Source organism: Carettochelys insculpta, chromosome 2 (genome assembly GCF_033958435.1).
Source record: "Carettochelys insculpta isolate YL-2023 chromosome 2, ASM3395843v1, whole genome shotgun sequence".
NCBI classification, from domain to species: Eukaryota; Metazoa; Chordata; order Testudines; family Carettochelyidae; genus Carettochelys; species Carettochelys insculpta.
The window spans coordinates 145,721,108-145,744,284 of NC_134138.1; positions in this window are offsets into that span (position 1 = coordinate 145,721,108).

The following is a 23,177-nucleotide window of genomic DNA, read 5'->3' on the forward strand; positions in this document are numbered from 1 at the left end:
TGCTTCTGCTTTCTTCTATTGCACATCTGCAGCATCACTCTTGCCATCAGGTTTGATGCTAGGGTTAGGATCCATTCCTCCTCCCCATTTTGGAGCAGGAATGTTTTATGTCCATGTGTGGAATGAATTTTGTTATATGTACCTATAGGAAGATAATGTGTGACATGTCACCTCCATATTGGTATACATAACAAAATTCATCCTGCACATAGAAGATCTGTGGTGGGGTTGGGGCCAAGGAGTTCAGTGTGTGGGATGAGGGCTCTGGCTGTTGTGCAGGCTCTTGGGTAGGGCTGGGGATGGGGAGTTCGAGATCTCGGAGTGAGCTCAGGATTGTGGCACAGGAGTAAAGGCTGTAGTTGTGGGCATGGCATCTGGAGTGGGGCTGGAGATGAGAGGTTTGGGGTACAGGCTCCCCCAGGAGAGAAGGCTTCCCCCCATTCCTCGCTCACTGCAGCAGCTCCAGGCTAAGTGAAAAACACCTGACAGCTGTGGTGAGGCTGGGGTGGGCTGGAGGTGGGTTGCTGGGGATGGCAAGGTGAGACCTTTGAGAAGGCCCTTCTCCCGGCCTCAGCAGCTCCCTGCTGATGCAGAGGGCTGTGGGAGGGGGAGAAGCAGACTTTTACATTCCCAGTGGGGAACTGCCACAGCCAGGACAGAGCAGCCTCTCCCTTGTCTGTGACAGCTCCATGCACAACAGCCCTGAGCCCCGGCAGGGGGATTATTAAGCAGTTCTGTGGCTTACTGGGAACTCTCTTTTGGAGCCATCATCTTTAGCAACCGTACCTCAGACCACAGGGTCCTGAAGACGATAGATGTGGCATTCCATATGTTTTATGAAAATATGCTTGTGGTACGGCATAACATAACTGAGATATGCTTTATGCAAGATGACTCACATAAGATATTGTTGGAAAGGTTCTGACTTACTGAATATGATTATTCCATTCATATGTATGTACTGGTTCCAAGGTTGTCATGCCGAGGGCGGTTGTGGGGATAAGCTCCCGTAGCCTATAAAATTCCCTCCATGGTGCACGTCTCAAAAAGCCTCTGACAACCACGTCCAGCTCCTGGCCTTCTCGTGTGGCTTCGTTTTTAAGCCTGGCGGAACCATTTCTACTGACGGGAAGGGGCAAAAGGTGGCACACCGGCGCCTTAAAACCAGTTGCTTCGGGCAGGTGAGGCTCATTAGCCCTGGTCGGTCGCTCACCTAGGAGAAGGTAAACTCTGATTTCAAACCCCCGCTGCCTTGCGGTCACACCCGTTCTAGGGAAGGGCTTCGGGAGTTAACCCTGAGGAAAAAATCTGGAGTTGGAGACCCGAAGGCAGCCTGATGTTATTTTTGACATCTTCCTGGCAACTCCTGCAATGCTGCTGATGCCAAACTGTACCGGCTCGCCGTTCCTTTGGATTCATCAGCAACATGGAGAGCGGGGATCTACTACATGGGCAACAGCTCATCCTCCATACAAAATTTGCCCAGGCAGCGCCCTGGAGAGGACACTCCAGCGTCGCCTCACAGCGTCGGCATAACACGGGAAGCAACAGTATCCCGGTTATAAGTCATAGCTCGTTGGCGAAGAGCTTGACGCCAGAGGTTGCTTCCAATGGTGGGAAGGGTCATCGTAGCCTCATTGGACAGCTACCGCCCACCTCAAACTGGGCAGCCCCCAGCCAATAAGGTGCTGTCTCGCCACAGTCCATTTGCTTCACTGGGTGCATGGAGCTTAGGGATCAATCCCAACAGGTGGTCTGAAATCTGTGCACCAAACAAAAAGAAAAAAATACAAAAGCACCTGGTTCTTAGACTGGGCACCTGGAATGTTAGTACCATGATAACTGGACTTTCAGACAACCTTGAAGACATAGATGATATCCGCAAGACAGCGGTTATTAACAACGAACTGAGAAGGTTAAAAATGGACATTGTCGCCCTTCAGGAGACACGACTCTCATCTTCCAGCAGTCTAAAGGAGAAAGATTTCACTTTCTTTCTGGATGGGAAAAGCCCCTAGTGAGACCAAAGAGCACGGCATGGGTTTCGCAATCAAGAATAGTCTGATTGGCTCCATCACACCACCCACAGGGCGCTTGGAAAGGCTTATACTACTCCAGGTGCAAACATCTGCAGGCCTGACCAACATCATCAGTGCTTATGCTCCAACACTGACCTCTTCCCAAGAAACTAAGGAGAAGTTTTATGATGAGCTCAGCATCGCAACTGAAGAAATTCCAACTCATGAGCCAGTGATCATTCTTGGGGATTTTAACGCAAGAGTTGGTGCTGACCATTCCAGCTGGCCCACATGCTTAGGGCAATTCGGAGTTGGGAAGTTAAATGAGAATGGGCAGCAACTGCTGGAGCTTTGCTGCCAGCACAGTCTCTGTGTTACCAACACCTTTTTCAAGACCAAGCCCCAGCACAGTGTGTCATGGCGTCATCCCAGGTCCAAACACTGGCACCAGCTGGACTCGATCCTTGTAATGCGCGCCTGCATAGGCAACGTCAAGCTGACTCGCAGCTATCATAGTGCAGACTGCAACTCCGACCATTCACTCGTTGGCAGCAAGATCAGGCTTCAACCTCGGAGGCTATATCGAACAAAGAATGCAGGTAGGCCACGAATCAACATCTGCATGACCAAAGACCCCCCGAGAGGGTTGCACAGTTTACCTGTGCCCTCGATGCAGCCCTTCCTGGCCCAACCAGTGCAGATGCCAGCGGAAGGTGGGCATACCTTAGGGACACCATCTACAGCACAGCGATGTCGACTTTTGGTAAGAAGCAGATGACGTCAGCTGACTGGTTTGAAGCACACTCAGAAGAGCTGCTGCCCATTGTTGAAGAGAAGTGGCTCGCAGAGACAACATACAAGACATCCCCTAGCGAGAGGAACTTGCAGATACTCAGGGCCGCTCGTGTAAAGTCCAAAGGACAGCCAGGCGTTGTGCTAATGACTACTGGCTTCAGCTCTGCTCCAGAATCCACACCTGTGCAGACAATGGCAACATAAAGGGCATGTATGATGGAATCAGGGAAGCCATTGGACCAATTCAAAATAAGATTGCTCCCCTGAAGGCACTCAATGGAGAGATCCTTAAGGCCCACTCCAAACAGATGGAAAGGTGGGTGGAGCATTACTCAGAGTTGTATGCTTCGGAGAACACTGTGACAGAAGCAGCACTGAATGCCATTAGGTGCCTTCCAGCTTTGTCAGAGCTCGACAATGTACCAACAGCGCTGGAGATCAGCCAGGCACTTGACGCACTGGTAGTTGGGAAAGCCCCAGGTAAAGATGGCATTCCATCAGAAATTCTCAAGCGTGCTAAGAGCATCCTGATTCCAGAACTGCATGGGCTTCTGTGTCAGTGTTGGAAGGAGTGGAAAGTACCACAAGACGTGAGAGATGCCAACATAGTCACTCTTTACAAGAACAAGGGTGACAGGAGCGACTGTAACAACTATCATGGTATATCCCTCCTTAGTATTGTTGGAAAGTTCTTTGCCCGGGCAGTATTAAAGAGGCTCCAAGTCCTTGCAGAATGAGTCTATCCTGAGTCACAGTGCAGGTTTAGAGCTAAAAGATCTACCATCGATATGATATTTTCCCTTAGGCAGCTGCAGAAAAAGTGCAAGGAACAGCAAAGGCCACTCTGTATTGCTTCATTGGCCTAACCAAGGCTTTTGACCTTATTAGCAGCAATGGTCTTTTTCAAATTCTGGAGAAGATTGGCTGTCCCCCCACCCTGCTCAATATTATCAAGTCTTTCCACGAGGACATGAAGGGAGTCATTGTCTATGATGGATCCACCTCCGAACCTTTCAGTATCCACAGTGGAGTGAAGCAGGGTTGCATTCTGGCCCCTACACTTTTTGGAATATTTTTTTCCGTCCTGCTCAAATATGCCTTTGGTTCAGCCACAACAGGCATTTACCTTCACACGAGATCTGATGGCAAGCTCTTCCAGCTGTCTAGGCTAAAAGCAAGGACCAAAGTGCAAACAAGGTGCTTGCGAGACTTCCTCTTTGCGGATGATGCAGCTATTACAACTTATATGCAGGAGGAACTACAGCACCTCATGAATCGCTTTGCAGATGCCTGCAAAGAGTTTGGGCTTATCATCTATATTAAGAAAATGCAAGTGATGAGTCAGGACACTAACCATCTGCTTGCCATAAGCATCAACGATCATCAGCTGGAAGTTGTCCACGAGTTCGTTTACCTGGGCTCCACAATATCCGACAACCTCTCCCTTGAAAGTGAGATTAACAAACGTATCAGAATGGCTGCCACCACACTATCCAGGCTAACAAAAAGTATGGTCCAACAGGAAACTCACAGAGCACACCAAAGCACAAGTCTATAGAGCCTGCATACTGAGTACCCTCCTGTACGGCTGTGAAATTTGGACGCTGAGCTCCAAGTATGAAAAGAGGCTCAACTCATTTCATATGCGTTCCCTGAGATGCATCCTGGGAATCTCCTGGCGGGACAAGGTGACCAACAACACGGTGCTCGAACAAGCAGGGACTGCGACCGTGCACACTTTGATCAAGCAGAGACGCCTACGATGGCTAGGTCACATCTCCCGCATGCAGGACGGTCGCATACCTAAGGATTTGCTCTATGGTGAACTGGCGACAGAGACCAGGCCGGTTGGAAGACCTCATCTCTGCTACAAAGATGTGTGCAAGAGCGACTTGAAGGCTGCTTACATCAGCACTGCCACCTGGGAGACACTCGCCACCGATCGATGCCTGTGGAAGCAACAGGTGAAAAAAGGACTGTCCCAGTATGAAGACAACCTCAGGCAACAAGCAGAAGAGAAAAGAACCCTGAGGAAGTCCCACCCCCAGACCATCAACCAGGGCTCAGTGTTCTCCTGTACCCTATGCGGAAAAGACTGTCGCTCAAGGATCAGACTTTACAGCCAAGCTAGATGCTGCTGTCGATCCAACCCTGGGTGCAACAACACACCATAGTCCTCCGGGACTGACGGATGCCTACCTACCTACCTATGTATGTACTGCTTTTTATTTGATGTTAGGCATAGTAATGATGTCCCTGTATTTCATATTTCCTGCTTTGGGTCACTCCCACTGCTGACACTTCAGGGGCTACAAAGCCAGATGAGGCTAATGGCCAATTAGCAAAGACAATGGACTTCCTGACTTCTGTGGAGGTGCCATAATGCTACTAACTCACAGACGATGGAGTCAGATGACCTGGTTACCTTATACCAACCTGCATCTTGGTCTGCTGAACTTTCCACAGTGGGACAGGGGTATCAAACAATGGTTATATAAGGTGGGGAAGGAAAACAATTATTGTCTTAAACTTATTTTACCTCTGCCTCCCCACTCCAAATAGAAACTTGAAAACACCTAGAAACTAAAGGATTGCAATGGTGGAAAGAGGGAACTGGTTGATCCAGGCTAAGGCTACCTGGCCTCCAAAGGACCCTACCTGAAACAATAACTAAGGTGTGAAATTATTTGTAACCAGTTTTTAGTGAAACTATCCTAGATTGCATGCTTTGTGTTACTTTTTTAGCAATCTGCTTTGTTCTGTTTGTTAGCCCTTTGACCACTTAAAATGCATCTTTTCATAGTAAATAAACTTATCTCTAGTTTATAGTACAACCCATTTACATAAGTTCTAACAGGAGCCGGGTGGCAAGAGGTATACATGCTTAGTGGTTTGAGCAGGGCCTGCTAAACGCAGGGTTGTGAGTTCAGCCCTGGAGGTGGGCCATTTAGGAATCCAGGGTAAATAGATTAAAAAACAAAAAATCTGTCAGGGATGGTGATAGGTCCTGCTGTGAGTGCAGGGGACTGGACTCGATGACCTCTGAAGGTCCCTTCCAGCTGTATGAGATAGGTGTACCTTTGTTCACATCGATGAAGGAGGCAAACTTCATATATCTTTGGATCTGTACTCCAAAGGAGGAGTGAACATCTGATGCTGTAGTAAGTCCCTTGATCTTAGTCTTCTCAGAGCAGATCTCAGTGTTTGTCTTTTCTGCAGATGGCAATGACCCTGCCTCTGTGCTTTGCTGAAGAAGACTGTGGTGCCTGACTCAGCAGGACAGGGTTAAAGTTGGAGACAGACTTGCAGAGTGAGCTGACTCAGTCGTATCTCAGCACCTGTCAGCAGTCCCACCTCCTCACAGTACCCATTTCCAAACCCTATCCTTTCTCCTCATCCCCACTGGGGAACCCCTCTCAAGAGTTAATTGCTCAGGAAAAAATGCTCTTCTGCAACATGAAGCAGTGCAAAAAGCTTCCAAAGAATTCCAGGGCAAGAGGTTCTATTCTATTTCCTGGTCTCAAATAAATATGGGTAATGGTGCCATATGTAAGATCTTCAAAAGCTCAACAGGGCACTGAATCCATAATTTGTAAATTGGATCCTTAGGTCACATACTTTCATACTGCAAATTTATCCGGCCTGCAGAAAATGTCTCTTTACCAATATTGATAGTTTCCATTCCACCTCTCCACCTCTCTGTTGGTCTTCACCAAGAGAACGGTGACACCATGACACCACATTGCTATCTGGTTTCTGACGTGGCAAAGTGTGCTTCTGTGGAAGCCACAAGAAGTGAGAATCTCATAAAAAAGTAAAAGAGAGCCTGGACAAGGCCTTCGAGGAAATCTCCAAAAAGGAGAAATGCTCCATCCCAAGAAACATTAACACGCTGTTCAAGGGGCATGGAAGCACAGCTAGCAAACCTGTACCTATGCAAAACCCTATAGCTATACCCACCCCCAACCTGCTTCTAGCATGCAGAATAAATACTCACCTGCACTACTCGCTCCAGAGGGCTCAGGGGCTGGCATGGAGGTGACCAGCATAGAGGGGACTGCTATGGAGGGTCCTGGTGTGGAGGGGACCAGTTCCAGGTCTATGGTGAAGAGCTCTGGGCTGTCCGGAACAACTTTGCCTGTCCCCTGCTCATTGCTCTCTTCCTCCTCTCCATTGCCCTCTTGCCATGCTGCTCCTCCAAGCTCACCCCAGCATCCATCAAATGGCCTCCACAAATGTCATAATTCAGTCCAGGCTCCATGTTGGGGTTGCTCCCCATAAGCATGTGGAGATGTAGATAGCAGCAGCAGGTCTGTGGAGCCACCCCTGACTGCTCGTTGGCTTCATGGACTTTTTGATAGGCCTGATGGTGTTGTTTAACCTTCACCCAGCACTGCATAGAGTCCCAGGTGTAACCTCGGGCTGCCATCTCATGTGCCATCTGATTGTACATGGCTGTGTTTCTCTTGGCTACCCAAAGTCCAGAATCTCCTGGTGGGTCCAAGCTTGGGCTCTCTTGCAAGCCTGAGAAGTGCTAGTCAGATCACTTCCCTGAGTGCTCATGATTGCAGTACAGAGCTACCTATAATTGCTACCGATGCGGTGCGACGTGATGGGCAAAGGGATCTTTTCATAATGGATGCCCTTTTTATTTGCAGGGCTGGGCTGCTAAATTTCAATTCAAATTTTAATTCAAATTCAAATTCAATCCAAACTTTGCGGGCTTCCTTCTTCCTGCACATCTGACAGCAGTGCACAACGAAGCAGCCATACTTGGAGGGTCACCACATAGTCTTGTGAGATATACACGGGACACTTCTGGAGGCTAACAAATTTGAATTAAGGACATGGCACTTCCACACTAGCCTTGATTCAAGATTTTTACATTTGAGACAGACGCTATATCCATCCTGTAATATCAATATCCCGTAATCAGCATTATGGCTTAACAAATCAAGTTAACAGTATTACACGTGAAGACACATGTTTTAATATTGAGCTAAAGCTTTGAAATTCAAATTTATCTCATAGTGTAGACACAGCCAGAATCTAGGGCTATTCTTTCTTGATAATTGTGTGATCTGAAGTCAATCTCCGCAACCAACAAACAATACTGTCCCATTAATCTTACATAAAAACTCTGTCCATCTACCCCAATATCCTGTCTCTGACAGTGGCTACCGCCAGATGCTGCCGTGGGACTGAATAGAAGAAAAGGTTGTTCAACCTTTGCAGTAACTCAGATTCATAGAAACAGAGAGGAAGCCGTGCTAGTCTATACACTATCAAAACAAAAAGCAGTCAAGTAGCACTACTGTTTTGCTAGTCTTTAAAGTACTACTTGACTGCTTTTTGTTCAGATTCATAGAGATGATTTTGTCTGTATATGTCCCTGTGCCTGCAATCAGAGAACTTCAGTACCAATGCCTGTTTGGATTGCAAATGTCCTGCCCCATCTTGCACCAACTCTGGTGATTATATAGCACTGTGCAACCAACCCCGTCCCCCTCCCCGCTTGCTTCCTTTCCCATCATAAAACTCTACAGAAGCCGGGGTGGGGGGAGGGTATGTGGAGCACCCATAGGGATAACTACCTCTAAGAAACTCAGTTGTTGCAGTTACTTCTGAGAGGAATATCTCTGTGGCTGCCCCACGTTAAGTGACCATAGAGCAGCACCGCTTGGTGGAAGGAAGGAGCTTCAGAGTTGCAGTTATGGCAAATGTGAACCCCTCAATTCCAAGTAGAGAGTCTGATGATGAGTCCTTCCCTACAGTATAATGCTATATGACTGCATGGGCCGATGCCCAGATTGCTGCTTCACAGATAGCTGTAAAGGGATAATTGGTGAGGAAGGCTATTGAAGAAGAGTAGTATGAGGGACATGAGGGGGTGAGTACCCCACAGGTGTGGACTGGAAAGGCAGAACCTGAGCTGCAAGCGAAGGGCCAGGATCAGAGGTTCTTTCAGCCATGTTACCTGGGATGCTGCCCAGTGTAATAGGCAGGCTGCCCCTCCTACATGTACGCAGGCAGAGCCGTCCTGTCCCTAGGACAAGGTGCTTTTGTGGGCACTATGGCAGCCTCCCAAGCCATCTTATGGATGGGGTGGGGGAGGATTGACTGGGGGATTACCTGGGGCCAGGAACTGCATGCAGCAACAGCAACAGCAGGGGGTTGCTTCCCCCTCCCCACTCACTACATGCACAGTGGAAGTGGCATATGGTGAGTGGGGTGGAGGATGTGACCCCCTGCTCCTGCTACAACTGCCGCATGCAACACCCTTCCCCAGGTAATCCACCATCCCTGTTACTGGGGTATGGAGAAAGGAGGCATGGGGGCAAAACAAAGGAGAGGCAGAGCCTGGGATACTGGGAGAGGAGTTGCCTCAGGCCCTGGCCCTGCCTCAGGATGGCCCTACACACAGGCTCAGCTTCTGGAGGTAGTAGCTAAGCAAGTCAGAGCCTTCCCCCATTGCCGGCATGGTTGAAGTTACTCCTGTCCACAGAAGCCAATAGATGAGGGTCTGTCTTCAGGATTCAGAGCATGGTATCTCACCTACACATGCTCCAGTCCAGTCCAGGCCATTCTTGACTACTTGCTGCAGCTCAAGAATCAGGGGGTGGCACATTCCTCCATCCCAGTGCACCGTGCAGCTATCTCCACTTTTCATGAGCCTATACAAGGGCAGATATTCTTCTCCCATAATGTGAAAGTGAGGTTCCTGCAGGGCCTCAGAAGGCTCTATGGACAGTTTCAGGACCCTCTCCCACAAGGGGATCTCAACCTTACCCTCTCCCAGCTTACTGGGCCACTCTTAGAGCCCCTTGATTCCTGCCTGCTGTCCCACCTGCCCTGGCAGGTGGCAATTCTGGTGACAGTGATTTCAGCAAGATGAGTCTCAGCCCCTGTACCCAGTCTTCTAGAAGTACAAAGACAAGCTGAAGCTGCATCCAGCCTTCATTTAGATTATCTCCACCTTTCATGTTAATTAGGACACACTCCTATCAATAGTCTGCCCCAAGTCTCCTAGGATGATGGAGGTGAGGCGGCTCCATGCACTAGACAGTTCTATCTAGAGTGGACCAAAGCTGTCTACAGATCAATCCAGCTCTTTGCAGCTACTACTGGCAGAATGAAGGACCCTCCAGCGTCCACACAGCAGCTTTCACACTACATCACCTCATGTATTCGGATCTGCTACAAGATTGTGACAGTGCTCCAGCCACCCATTGTCAGCTCACTCCAGCTGGGATCAAGCTTTGGTGGTGGTCTTTGAGTGCATATGCCAATCCACAGCCTCTTTAGAGCCGTGATGTGGTCTTCAGTTCATATGTTCATGTCTCACTATTACTCAGCCATTACCCAGCAGGTCAGAGATGACACTGGGTTCAGCAGGCAGTGCTACAGTCAACACAGCCTTCAACTTCTACCCTATTCTGCGGATGCAGCTTGGAGTCACTTACTGTGGAATGGACGTCAACGATTACTCAAAGAGGAAAAGAATTACCTTTTTGTAACTTGTGCTCTTTGAGAAGTGTTGCTCATGGCCATTTCACTTCCCACCCTCCTTCTCCGATGTCAGCGTTTTCGTCAAGAAGGAGCTGAGGATGTGGGAAGTCCACAACATCCTTTGTACAATGCCCTGGAGGTGCCATTCAAGGGGTTGCTTGGGCTACTCCCCTGTGGATACTGCTGAGTGAAAAACTGCCAGCACTGGTGCATATGACTAGTGCACACGCCCTTACTGTGAAATGGACATGAGCAACATATTACAAAGAATACCAGTTGTGAAAAGGTAACTGTTCTTCTTCAAGTGGTCCCCGTGGGTGCTCCACAGTAGATGTCGGGCTCGCCCTGGTGCCGCAGATCGGAGATTTTCAAGCTGTGTCTCATCGGATCACACATGCGCAGAAGCACACTGGTCCTTTTCACGCTTTTGGTCACTTGTGCGATCCAGTCCTTGCCCGTTCCTCTCAGTCACCAGTGGCTGCAGACGGACTTTGCTTTACCTCCAACGTCTGGAAAGATAAATCCCGCTTTCTTGTTTTACTGGTTGCTAGTTTTTAAGAACTGTTTTTTAAAATTCTTTTTTGTATATAGTTAAAAAAAAAACAAAGAAAGAGGAAAGAAGAGAGCTGGGGGGGGGAGCTCCACCACTAGAGCTTTCTTATCTTTAGCATAAACCAGTTGTTAACACTTATCTACAGACAATCAAAACAAAAAGCAGTCAAGTAGCACTTTAAAGACTAGCAAAATAGTTTATTAGGTGAGCTTTCATGGGACAGACCCACTTGCTCTGATCCAACTGACAGAGACCAAAAACTACAAGAACTTTACCAAATATTCATAAACCTGAATTACCCACCAGGAGAAGTAAAAAAACAAATCGACAGGGCCAGACGCATACCCAGAGACCAGCTACTCCAAGAGCGGCCCAAAAAAGCCAAGAACAGAACACCACCGGTCATCACCTACAGCCCCCAACTCAGACCACGGCAACGAATTATTAAAGACCTACAACCTATTCTTAATCAGGATGCTACACTCCAGAAGGCCCTGGGTGACATGCCTGTTCTCTCCTACACACAACCTCCCAACCTCATGAGGATCCTCACTAACAGCCACAGTCTATACCCCAGGAACACCAGTCCTGGAACCTTTCCCTGAAACAAAGCCCGCTGCCAGCTTTGTCCACATATCTCCTCTGGAAATACCATCACTGGACCTAACCAGGTTACTCACAGAATCATGGGCACTTTCTCATGCTCCTCTACTAACATCATATATGCCATCATGTGCCAACAATGCCCAGATGCTTTGTATATTGGACAGACTTCTAACTCCCTTAGACAAAGGGTCAACGGGCACAAAACAGACATCAAAACACTCCAGATCCACAAACCAGTTAGTCAACATTTTAATGGAATGGGGCATTCTGTCAATGACCTCAAGGTATGTGTGTTACTGAAGAAGAATTATTGCACCGTTCTGGAAAGAGAAACAGCTGAGCTGGCTTTTATACTCAAATTTGGCACATTAACGCGTGGTTTAAATCGTGATGGGAACTTTCTGAGTCACTATAAGGGCTCATCTGCATACTTGGCTCAATCTAATTCTTGACCTTCCCCCCCACCCCTCCACTCTCTGATTTGCTCACCTTGATTATCTTTTTCTGATTTGTCCTCCTTGCTTACTGTTTTTGGTTCTCTGTGCCTTAAATATTGAGTCTGGTCTGGTCTGGCTATGGTCTGAAGAAGTGGGTCTGTCCCACGAAAGCTCACCTAATAAACTATTTTGCTAGTCTTTAAAGTGCTACTTGACTGCTTTTTGTTTTGGTAGTGTATAGACTAGCATGGCTTCCTCTCTGTTACTTATCTACAGACTGTTTGTTGTTCTTAGTACCCTTTAAGTACCCTCGTTAAGGTTAGACTACACTAAGTTAGTGAAAAAAAAGAACACAAAAGAATACAAAAGGAAAAGGAGGAAAGATGTCTCCAGCAGGCTTGAAGAAGTATGAGTCATGCTTTGAGGCTATGCCAGCCTCTGATGGCCATAGCAAATGCATTCATTGTCTGGGCAAGGCCCATGTGCCTCAAAAGTGTCCTCATTGCTCCAAACTCACTGCTAGAGTGAGGAAGGACAGAGAAATGAAGCTCAAGATGATTTTATTTGATAAAGCTCTTCAGCCTGAAACAACTGAGTTGACCCCTCCAGAGGGCCCGCCAGTGCCTCAAAAATGAAAAGCAACTTCTCTGACCTCCTCAGGTCATAAGAGGAAGAAAGCATCCCCCACTCGATCCTTGCCTGTACTATCCACGAGCAGGAAGAGTGAGACACGGAGCCGGGATGCATCTCTGGCGAAAGGAAGCACAAAGCCTAAGAGGTAAAGACAGTGCCCAGGTCTCAGACTTCCAAAGACGTGGCACTGAAGATCCTGCAGGCATCTAAGCGGCAGGTGCCGGATACTACAGCACTGAGACGAATGACCCTGGCACCAAGAGCATTGGAACCGGGGGCTCCGGAACAGGGATTTTTTGTGCCGAAGACCTCTGATCGTGCAGGCCCATGCACCGAGCATGGAACCGGCGGCACTGATACCCACACTGAAACCCTCAGCACTGGGCATGGCACCATCTGTATCGGGACTGGCCCACCTATTTCGTGAACCAAGAAAAGCACATTCTAAGACACAGCACCGAAGCCCATCCTCGGACCTTTTCATTATGCCATCTCCTTTGTCTCCGAGCTCACCTCCAGAAACATATATATTGGAACGTCCGTTAACACCACCATCGCCTTTCCTGAGGCCGCCATCTCCACTTCCGTGGCCCCCTTCTCCTGGCTCAGGCACCCTTCACCTGACGTTTGACAAACGCATCAGCTGCAAGGATACCCCTACAGGGTGTCCCCACCCAGGTCGATGTCATCTTGGCGATCTCACTCCTTCCACCGTCATAGATAGAGGCAACAATCATGGTCCAGATCCTCATCACCAGGATCATGTCCCTGCCACTACACTCACCTGTGCCACTGCGAGGACTATCACCAGCACCAACGCTACTCAAGATCCAGGGATAGATCCCCACATCCATGCCCCTCATACCGGCAGTCCTCATCCCCTCCTCCAAGGAGGCACCATCTCTCACCTCTGAGAGAAGGTCCAGAGTTAGTTACTGATCCCCCCTTGAAACACCTGGGGGAGCAGACGCAGGAAGCGTCTGAGGAGCAGACAGAGGCATATCAGACAGATGCCTCTTTGTCCTCTATGGATGAGACAGTCATCCCGGGAGATATATCCCCTCCGGACAAACTTAGACAGTTTCAGAAACTGTTCAAAAGGGCGGCCCAGTCTCAGAATGTACTGGTGGCGGAAGTACAAGAGAGGCAGCACAAAAATCTGAGACCTCCCAGGTCATCAAAGATAGCCATCCCGCTGGATAAGGCCATCACAGAAGCTGCTACAAACATCTGGCAAACTCCAGCTTCTATTTCGCCAATCAATAAAAGGGCGGACAAAAAAAGCATGCAGGGACTTCAGGCTTCCCATCAGCCTAGAGAAGACAAACGTACTTGGTCAGGACGTTGCTGAACCTCCATCAATCAGCATTGACAATTATACGCTAGAGGTCGTCCACGAGTTTACTTACCTCGGGTCCACCATCACTGATACCCTGTTGCTGGAGTCTGAGCTAAACAGGAGGATTGGAAAAGCAGCCACAACTCTGTTCAGACTTAGCAAGAGAATGTGGAACAACAACAAGCTGTACACTCACACCAAAATGCAAGTCTACAGAGCCTGCATCATTCATCCTGTGGATGTGGCCAAGCCAGTGGAGCCGTCACTGCCTGAGGAGGGTGTGCATGGTTGGAATTCTAGCTTGCTCAAGGACATCGTTGTTGGGCACTCTGTCCTTCCACGATATCCCAAGAATGCGCCTGAGGCAGCACAAGTGGAAGACATTCAGCCTCTTTTCCTGGTGGGTGTACAAGGTCCAAGACTCGCTACTGTAGAGGAGGGTGCTGAGGATGCAGCTGGCCTTCTGTGTGTGTCACTACAGCATCGTCGTCTGCAAACAGCACGTCTCTAATGAGCACTTCCCGCACCTTAGACTTAGCCTTCAGCCTTGCAAGATTAAACAGTTTCCCATCAGATCTTGTGTGCAGAAAGATGCCCTCTGTTGGGGACCCAAAGGCATGCTTCAGGAGGAGTGCGAAGAAGATCCCGAACAATGTCAGAGCAAGGACGCATCCTTGTTTGACGCCGCTCCTGATGCTGAAGGCATCTGATGATGTGTCATTATATTGGATGGTTCCTCTCATGTCTTCGTGGAAAGACTGGATCATCTTGAGTAGCCGTGGTGGACAGCCTATCTTGTGGAGCAATTTAAATAGTCCATCCCTACTGAAGGAGTCGAAAGCCTTGGTCAGGTCGATGAAGGTGACATAGAGGGGCTTCCTCTGCTCCCTGCATTTCTCCTGCAGCTGCCTCAGGGAGAAGATCATGTCAATGGTAGATCTCTCAGCACGGAACCCGCACTGGGATTCAGGATACACCCTCTCAGCAAGCTTCTGGAGTCTGCCGAGGATGACACTAACAAACAATTTACCAGTGATACTTAGGAGGGAGATTCCACGGTAATTGTTGCAGTCACTTCTGTCTCCTTTGTTCTTATAGAAAGTTACAATGTTGGCCTCCCGCTTATTCTGTGGAACCTCACCCTCTCTCCAGCACAGGCACAGCAGCTCATGTAGGGGTTACAGGAGTGTGTCCAAGACACACTTGATTACCTCTGGTGGTATACTGTTCTGGCCTGGGGCCTTTCCTACTGCAGTGTTGTCAGTAGCTTTCTTCAATTCGACCACAGTTGGTTCCTGGTCCAGCTTGTCCATGACTGACAGGAGCTCGACAGCGCTGAGGGCTGTATCAACCACAGTGTTCGCACATGAGTACAGTTTGGAGTAGTGCTCCACCCATCGCTCCATCTGTTTGGCTTTGTCAGTGATGACTTTACTAGATTTGGATTTCAGAGGTGCTGTCTTCTTCTGGATGGGTCCCATTGCCTTCTTTATGTCCTCATACATTCCCCTGAGATTACCAGAGTCAGCACAGGTCTGGATACTACTGCATAGCTCAAGCCAGTAGTTGTTGGCACAGCACCTGGCTGTCTGCTGAACTATTTTTCTGGCTACTCTGAGTGCCTGCTGGGTACTCTGACTCGGTGAGCGTTTATACTCCAGAAGTGCGGCGCGCTTCTTTTCGATGGCTGGAATCATCTCATCGGCGTTAGCTTTGAACCAGTCGTTTGTGTTCCCAGCTCTTCCTCCAAGCACTGACAAGGCCGTATTGTAGATTGTCCCCCTCAGATGCTGCCATCTGGATGTCGCATCAGCACCCTCAGGGCTGCTGCGCAGATTCTCCTCAAGGGTCTCTCCGAATATTTCAGCTTTTTCTGAGTTTTCCATCTTTCTGGCATCAATGCGGGGCCTTCCAGTCAGTTTAGAATGGTGCAGCTTCTTGGGTCTCAGCTTGAGCTTGGAGCAGACTAGCAAATGATCTGTATTGCAGTCTGCACTATGGTAGCTGCGTGTCAGGAGGGCATTTTTGAGGTTGTCGCATCTGGTGATGACCAAGTCTAATTGGTGCCAGTGTTTTGAGCGTGGCTGTCTCCATGACACTCTGTTCTGTGTCTTGGTTTGGAAAAATGTGTTTGTGATATACAGATTGTGGTACGTGCAAAGTTTGAGGAGATGCTGTCCGTTGTCATTCATTTTTCCCACACCAAAGTGACCTAGGCAAGAGGGCCACAAATCACGATCGGCTCCAACTCTTGCATTGAAGTCACCGAAAAGGTACAATTGTTCACGAGCAGGTATTTGCACTATGGCAGCACTGAACTCATCATAGAACTTGTCCTTTGCTTCTGGTGTGGCGTTGGAGTTGGAGCATAAGCGCTAATCAGGTGGACAGGACTGGCGCAGGTTTGAAGTTTGACCTGAAGGAGTCTTTCTGATCCGCCCGTGACTAATTCCACCATTTGCAGAAGGGTGTTTCTGAAGGCAAAGCCGACACCATGCTCCCTGGGTTCCTCTTGGGCTTTGCCCTGCCAGAAAAAGTTGTAGTCCTTTTCCTTTAGGGATCCCGAAGCTGCGAGTCACGTCTCCTGCGAAGTGGCGATGTCAACTTGGAGCCTCTTCAGTTCCTCATTGATGACAGCAGTCTTTCAGGTGTTGCTGATGTCCTGAAGATCTTCAGTCAAACCATTCAACATGGTCCGTACATTCCAACAAGCAAGCTTGAAACTTTGATGATTTCCTTTTCTTTATAATTTTCTTGTTGGTTTGCCTGGTGCTCATTTCAGTCACTCGTTAGGTTTGGGATCCTTAAGCCTCATGCACCCAGTAAGGCAAGTGAACTGTGGTGAGACAGTACCCTACTGGCTGGGGGCTGCCCAGCTTAAGGTGGGCGGTGACTGTCCAATGAGATGTGATGATCTCTCCCACCGTCGGAAGCAACTGCTGGTGCTCGTTCTCTATGCCAATTGAGCAAGAGCTTATAACTGGTATCTGTTGCCTCCTGTGTTGGTTCAACGCTGTTAAGCGATGCTGGAGTACCTCTCCAGGTGCGAGCCTGGGCAATTTTTATGGAGATCCTGGGCTGCCCAGACACCAGCTCCCCCCGCCACCTCCCCACTTGGCTTTACTGATATAGTCCAGAGGAAAGGATAACCTCTACGTTTGTTACCAGCTCAGCTGCAGGAGTTGCCAGGACAGTGCCAGAAGTTGACACAGAACCGCCTTAGGACTCCCCTCCAGATTTTCTGTCAGGGTTTACTCCCTTAGCCTTACTCCTTCCCAGGATAACCCACAAGGCAGTGGGACGTCTTCCTTCACCTTCACAGGAGTTGTCTATTTGCAGCACCATATCTCCAGGTCTGCCATTGAGACTGTGCATTAGAAAGGAGAAGGAACAAGTCCCTCCATAAGGTCGGTATGTGAGACAGACCAGACCCCCCTCGCTGTGTTTCGCCTGTGAGCTGACGCAGTTGCGCAGGGGATGGCGTTGCCGTAATGCACAACAGCTGCTAGGAGCCACAGTGAGAGTTGAGTGGTGGGTGAGGACCAGTGCTTCCGTCTGCCTGCAAAGGCGCAGCTGCCGGAGAGTCTAGGGTACTACCTCTACCCCAGACACCCCATATCCACCCATTCTGCACTCTACCACCACCAAAACCCCTATCCAGTCCCTCCTCACAGACGCCTCTCACGAGACTCTGTTGAAACAAGAGGTCGAACACCTTATCTCAATAGGAGCAGTGGAGAGAGTCCCAGACGAGTTCCAGGGGAAAGGTTTCTATTGCTCGTACTTCACGGAAAAGAAAACAGGAGGCTGGAGACCAATACTAGGCTTACGGGCTCTCAATCAGTACCTCCGCAAGCAGCGTTTCAAGATGATTACTATTACTTCTATAGTTACAGCACTGGACAATGGAGACTGGTTCAACAGCCCTCGACTTACAAGATGTATACTTCCTCATAGCCATTCACCCTGCACACAGGCGCCTTTTCTCTTTCACCATGGGCACAGAACGTTTCCAGTACAAAGTTCTGCCCTTCGGTCTGTCTTCAGTGCCCAGAGTCTTTACAAAGACACTCTCAGTAGTGTCGGCTTATCTGCATCATCAAGATGTATTCATTTTCCCATATCTGGATGACTGCCTCTTAAAAGGCACCTCGCAAATAGACATGTTGTGCATGATAGACGTTACTACAAAGACATTCCACTCGCTGGGCCTCATCATCAACTTCCAAAAATCAGTGACGGAACCTACACAGGACATAGAGTTCATAGGAGCGTGCCTTGATTCCATCACGGCAAGAGTGTATCTGCCTACTGTACACTTTCATGCTGTTCAGTCTGTAATACAGGTGCTGGTTTGCAGCCTCCACAGTACAAGTGCTAACTTGCCTGCAGCTTCTGGGACACATGGCTGCCACCACATCTGTGGTGCAGAATGCGAGGCTGCACTTTCGTTGCCTCCAGCACTGGCTGTGTATGTACCATTCACAAAAAGTTATCACCTCCAGCAGAGGTGCAAAAGTCACTGAAATGGTGGGCGGACGCCAAGAATCTGCTGTCAGGGATCCCCTTTCACCAACCGCAAACCATGGGTTTTCTCATGACAGATGCTTCCCACATAGGCTGGGGAGCACATATGGGAAGCAGGTCAGTGCAAGGGCGATGATCCCACAGAGAGATGGCAATGCACATAAATATGCTGGAATAACAGGCTGTGTTCAATGCATGCAAGCACTTCCTGCAATACCTATGACACAGAGTAGTTGGGGTCAATACCGACAACATTTCCATGGTGTATTATATCAATCGACCGGGTGGGGCTAGATCCTGCGAATTATGTGCGGAGGCCATCTGCCTGTGGAACTGGTGCATTGCAAACGACATAATTCTGAGAGCCTTATACTTACCAGGTGTCAGCAACATAAAGGCCAACTGGCTGAGCAGGCACTTTGGTCTCGATCACGAATGGGAGATCCGTCCCTATCTGCTTTGCCGTATATTCAACACATGGGGGTTCCCTCAAATAGGCTTGTTTGCGACCTGCAACAACAAGAAATGCCCTCAGTTTTGTTCCAGAGCGGGCATCGATTTGAGCTCGTTAGGTGATGCCTTCCTTCTATCATGGAAGGGCCCCCAGTTTTATGCATTCCCTCCCTCAGTACTTATCCACAAGGTCCTGGAAAAGGCAAGGATGGAGGGGGCATGCTTGATACTTATAGCCTCAGCATGGGACCATCAACACTGGTTTCCACTGCTACAACATATGCCGTGCTGCCAACCACTCGCCCTCCTTATTGTGCCGGACCTCCTTACACAGAACCAGGGAGTTCTGAGGCACCCTCAACCTCGAACATTATGCCTCAAGGCATGGCTAATCCTTGGCTCAGAAAGGGTTAAAGAGGCCCTAGAATGCAGCTGACAGGCCTCCACCCAGAAGACTTATATGTACAAGTGGAAATGCTTTGCTTCCTGGTGCTTATCCAAGCAACTGACCCCCCTGGAGGTCCCAGTTCCTACGATTTTGGATTATCTACTGGATCTAAAACAAGGGGGACTCTCCCTACCATCACTAAAGGTCCACTTAGCAGCTACATTGGCCTTCAGGCATATAGTAGACGGGTCAACTGTATTTGCCCATCCCATTACGGCACAATTCATGAAGGGCCTCACAAATTTATACCCGCCCCGGCAGATAGCACCCTCATGGAGCTTAGATCTGGTTCTAGACGTGCTGGCTAGGCCACCCTTTGAACTCTTAGCCATCGTTTCACTTCGCCTAGTTACCTGAAAAACGACTTGTCTTCTCATTGTAACATCCACTCGTAGAGTAAGCGATCTGGCTGCGGTAATGATGATCCTGCCCTATACAACTTTCTCCAAAGATGCGATTAATGCTTTGTTTACATCCTGCATTCCTCCCAAAGATCTCTTCAGAGTTCCACATCAATGAGCCAATGATTCTACCATCCTTCTATCCTAAGCCGCATACCTCAAATAGGGAAGTATGGCTTCATGCACTTGATGTAAGAAGGGCACTGGCCTTCTCTATAGACAGAACCAAACCCTTCCAAAAGACAGACAGACTGCTGGTGTCTCTTGCATGCAGACCAAAAGGAGAAGGACTATCCTCGCAAAGAATTTCAAATATTATTACATCCTGTACAAAGATATGCTACGCATTGCGCAAGACCCCTTTACCAACTCTGTCCAAAGCTTACTCCACCAGAGCAATGGTGGCCTTGACAGACTTCTTTAGAGGGGTCTCCTTGAAGGACGTTTGCAGAGCAGCAATGTGGTTGTCCTATGACACGTTCGCCAAGCACTACGCGATTCATCGGATGCTGGAGGAGGATGCACGCCTACTGACAGAAGTCCTCTTAGGGGCAAGCTACACATGATCTAGTACCCACCTCCATGTTTTGGGTCACTGCTAGGTAGTCACCGACCATGAAGAAGAAGGAGAAGTTATTCACTTGTGTAATAATGATGGTTCTTCGAGATGTGTCCCTGTGGTTGCTCCACTACCCACCCATTCCTCCTCACTTCAGAGTTCTGCTTTATGTTTTCCAGAGGCATGCGAGGCGTCCGTTTTGAGGAACGGGCACATGACCAAAAGCACGCAAAGGACCAGCGCGCTTCTGCGCATGCACAGTCCGACGAGATACAGTTTGAAAATCTCCCATCTGTGGTGCCGGGGCAAGCCCGACACCTACTGTGGAGCATCCACGGAGACTCATCTTGAAGAACCATCGTTACTACATAAGTGAGTAACTTCTCCTTCTTTCTTCAAGATGTGTGTTCTTGTGGTTGATCCACTTCAGATGTCAGTGTGTCCTTGCACCGGAGACTGGAGATTTTTTGTAACAGTGCTCATTTGGATCATATGTGTGCAGCAGCCATTTCATGGTGCCGCTGGCACCTAGCATAGCATGTGCACAACGTGACTGCCTCCATTCCTTCTGCACTGCAGAGTGTTTGAACTCCAAAGTAGAGTGGAGGAGGGTGAGTGGTGGAGTACCCACAGGGACATACATTTCAAAGAACCACTGTTTCTGCACAAGGTGAGTAACTTCTTCTTCTTCTTCCTCAAGAGATGTCCCTGTGGATGCTCCACTCTAGGTGACTATAGAGCAGTGTCCCACAAAAGATGGTGGAGCTTGAGATTTACACCTTGACAGTGGATGAGAGCACAGCTAAGCCAACTATGGTGCCTGAAATAGGACAGCCGGTGATGGCATAATGTTTCTCAAAACTGCTCTGAGGTCTTGGTTACAGCCTTACAGGTCTCTAGTAAGACAACATTATTTAGGAATACTGTCTGTACCATGGCCTGTGCAGACTGGGCTTTGACTTCCTTGGAAGTTGTCATGTATTCTTCCGTAAGTGCATATGCAAATACATATCCATTTTGACAGTCATTACTTGGAGATTGTAGAGCCTTTAGAGCACTAAGCTGTGCAAATTAACAGTCTTGGCGACTTGCAGAATGGCTTGGTGCTATCTGGGTAAAAGGCAATGGCTCAGCTGACATCAAATGTATGTAGGATCACCTTGTATGAGTTCTTATGTGATTTGAGATAAAATGCTGGTAAGTGCATGAGTTGATTAATATGGAAAACTGTGGCCATTTTATGCATCCTTACTCTGGTGGACCTAACCACAGAACATTTTCACATCACCTTTTGACAAGACCTTCCATCACTGGTTATTACAATGGATGCAACTGTCATGGGTTTGTGCACTTTCCTGGACTGCTGCACAATACAGGGCAAATGGTCACAGGCAGAATCTCATTTGCACATCAATCTGTTAGAACTTCAAGCAGTACATGCCCCTGCCTCCTCCCACAAGCCCTTGGCCTCTCTCTCCCCTCACCACACACACATTTACTGCTCCCCACAGCAAGGAGGCCAGCCAGCCAGGTGTGCCCAGGGCTAGGTGAGAGCATCCTGCCTTTCTGCCTCATACAATGCCACTGGGGGCTCATGCCACAGAGTGCTGCAAGAGACATTTCAACCCACCAGCCTAAAATTTGATTGGAAAACCAACAAAATATATGTTACCTGACATATTAGAAACAACCAGTTAAGAACATAAGAACATAAGAATGGCCATACTGGGTCAGACCAAAGGTCCATCCAGCCCAGCATCCCATCTGCCAACGGTGGCCAATGCCAGGTGCCCCAGAGAAGGAGAACAGAAGACAATGATCGAGTGATTTATCTCCTGCCATCCATCTCTTGCCCTTGTACTGAAGGCTAGGGGCACCATACTTTACCCCTGGCTAATAGCCATTTATGGACCTAACCTGCAAAAATTTATCAAGCTCTTTTTTAAACCCTAATAGAGTCCTGGCCTTCACAGCCTCCTCGGGCAAGGAGTTCCACAGGTTGACTGTGCGCTGTGTGAAGAAAAATTTCCTTTTATTAGTTTTGAACCTACTACCCATCAATTTCATTTGGTGTCCCCTAGTTCTTGTATTATGGGAAAAGGTAAATAATTTTTCTATGTTCACTTTCTCCACACCATTCATGATTTTATATACCTCTATCATATCGCCCCTCAATCGCCTCTTTTCCAAACTGAAAAGTCCCAGTCTCTCTAGCCTCTCCCCATATGGGACCCGTTCCAAGCCCCTAATCATCTTAGTCGCCCTTTTCTGAACCTTTTCTAATGCCAATATATCTTTTTTGAGGTGAGGAGACCACATCTGCATGCAGTACTCAAGATGTGGGCGTACCATAGTTTTATATAGGGGAAGTATGATATCTTTTGTCTTATTATCGATCCCTTTTTTAATAATTCCTAACATCCTATTTGCCTTACTAACTGCCGCTGCACACTGCGTGGATGTCTTCAGAGAACTATCCACTATAACTCCAAGATCCCTTTCCTGATCTGTCATAGCTAAATTTGACCCCATCATGTAGTACGTGTAATTTGGGTTATTTTTTCCAACATGCATTACCTTACACTTACCCACATTAAATTTCATTTGCCATTTTGCTGCCCAATCACTCAGTTTGCTGAGATCTTTTTGTAGTTCTTCACAATCCCTTTTGGTTTTGACTGTCCTGAACAACTTGGTGTCATCTGCAAACTTTGCCACCTCACTGCTTACCTCATTTTCTAGATCATTGATGAACAAGTTGAACAGGATCGGTCCCAGGACTGACCCCTGGGGGAACACCACTAGTTACCCTCCTCCATTGTGAAAATTTACCATTTATTCCCACCCTTTGTTTTCTGTCTTTTAACCAATTCCCGATCCATGAAAGGATCTTTCCTCC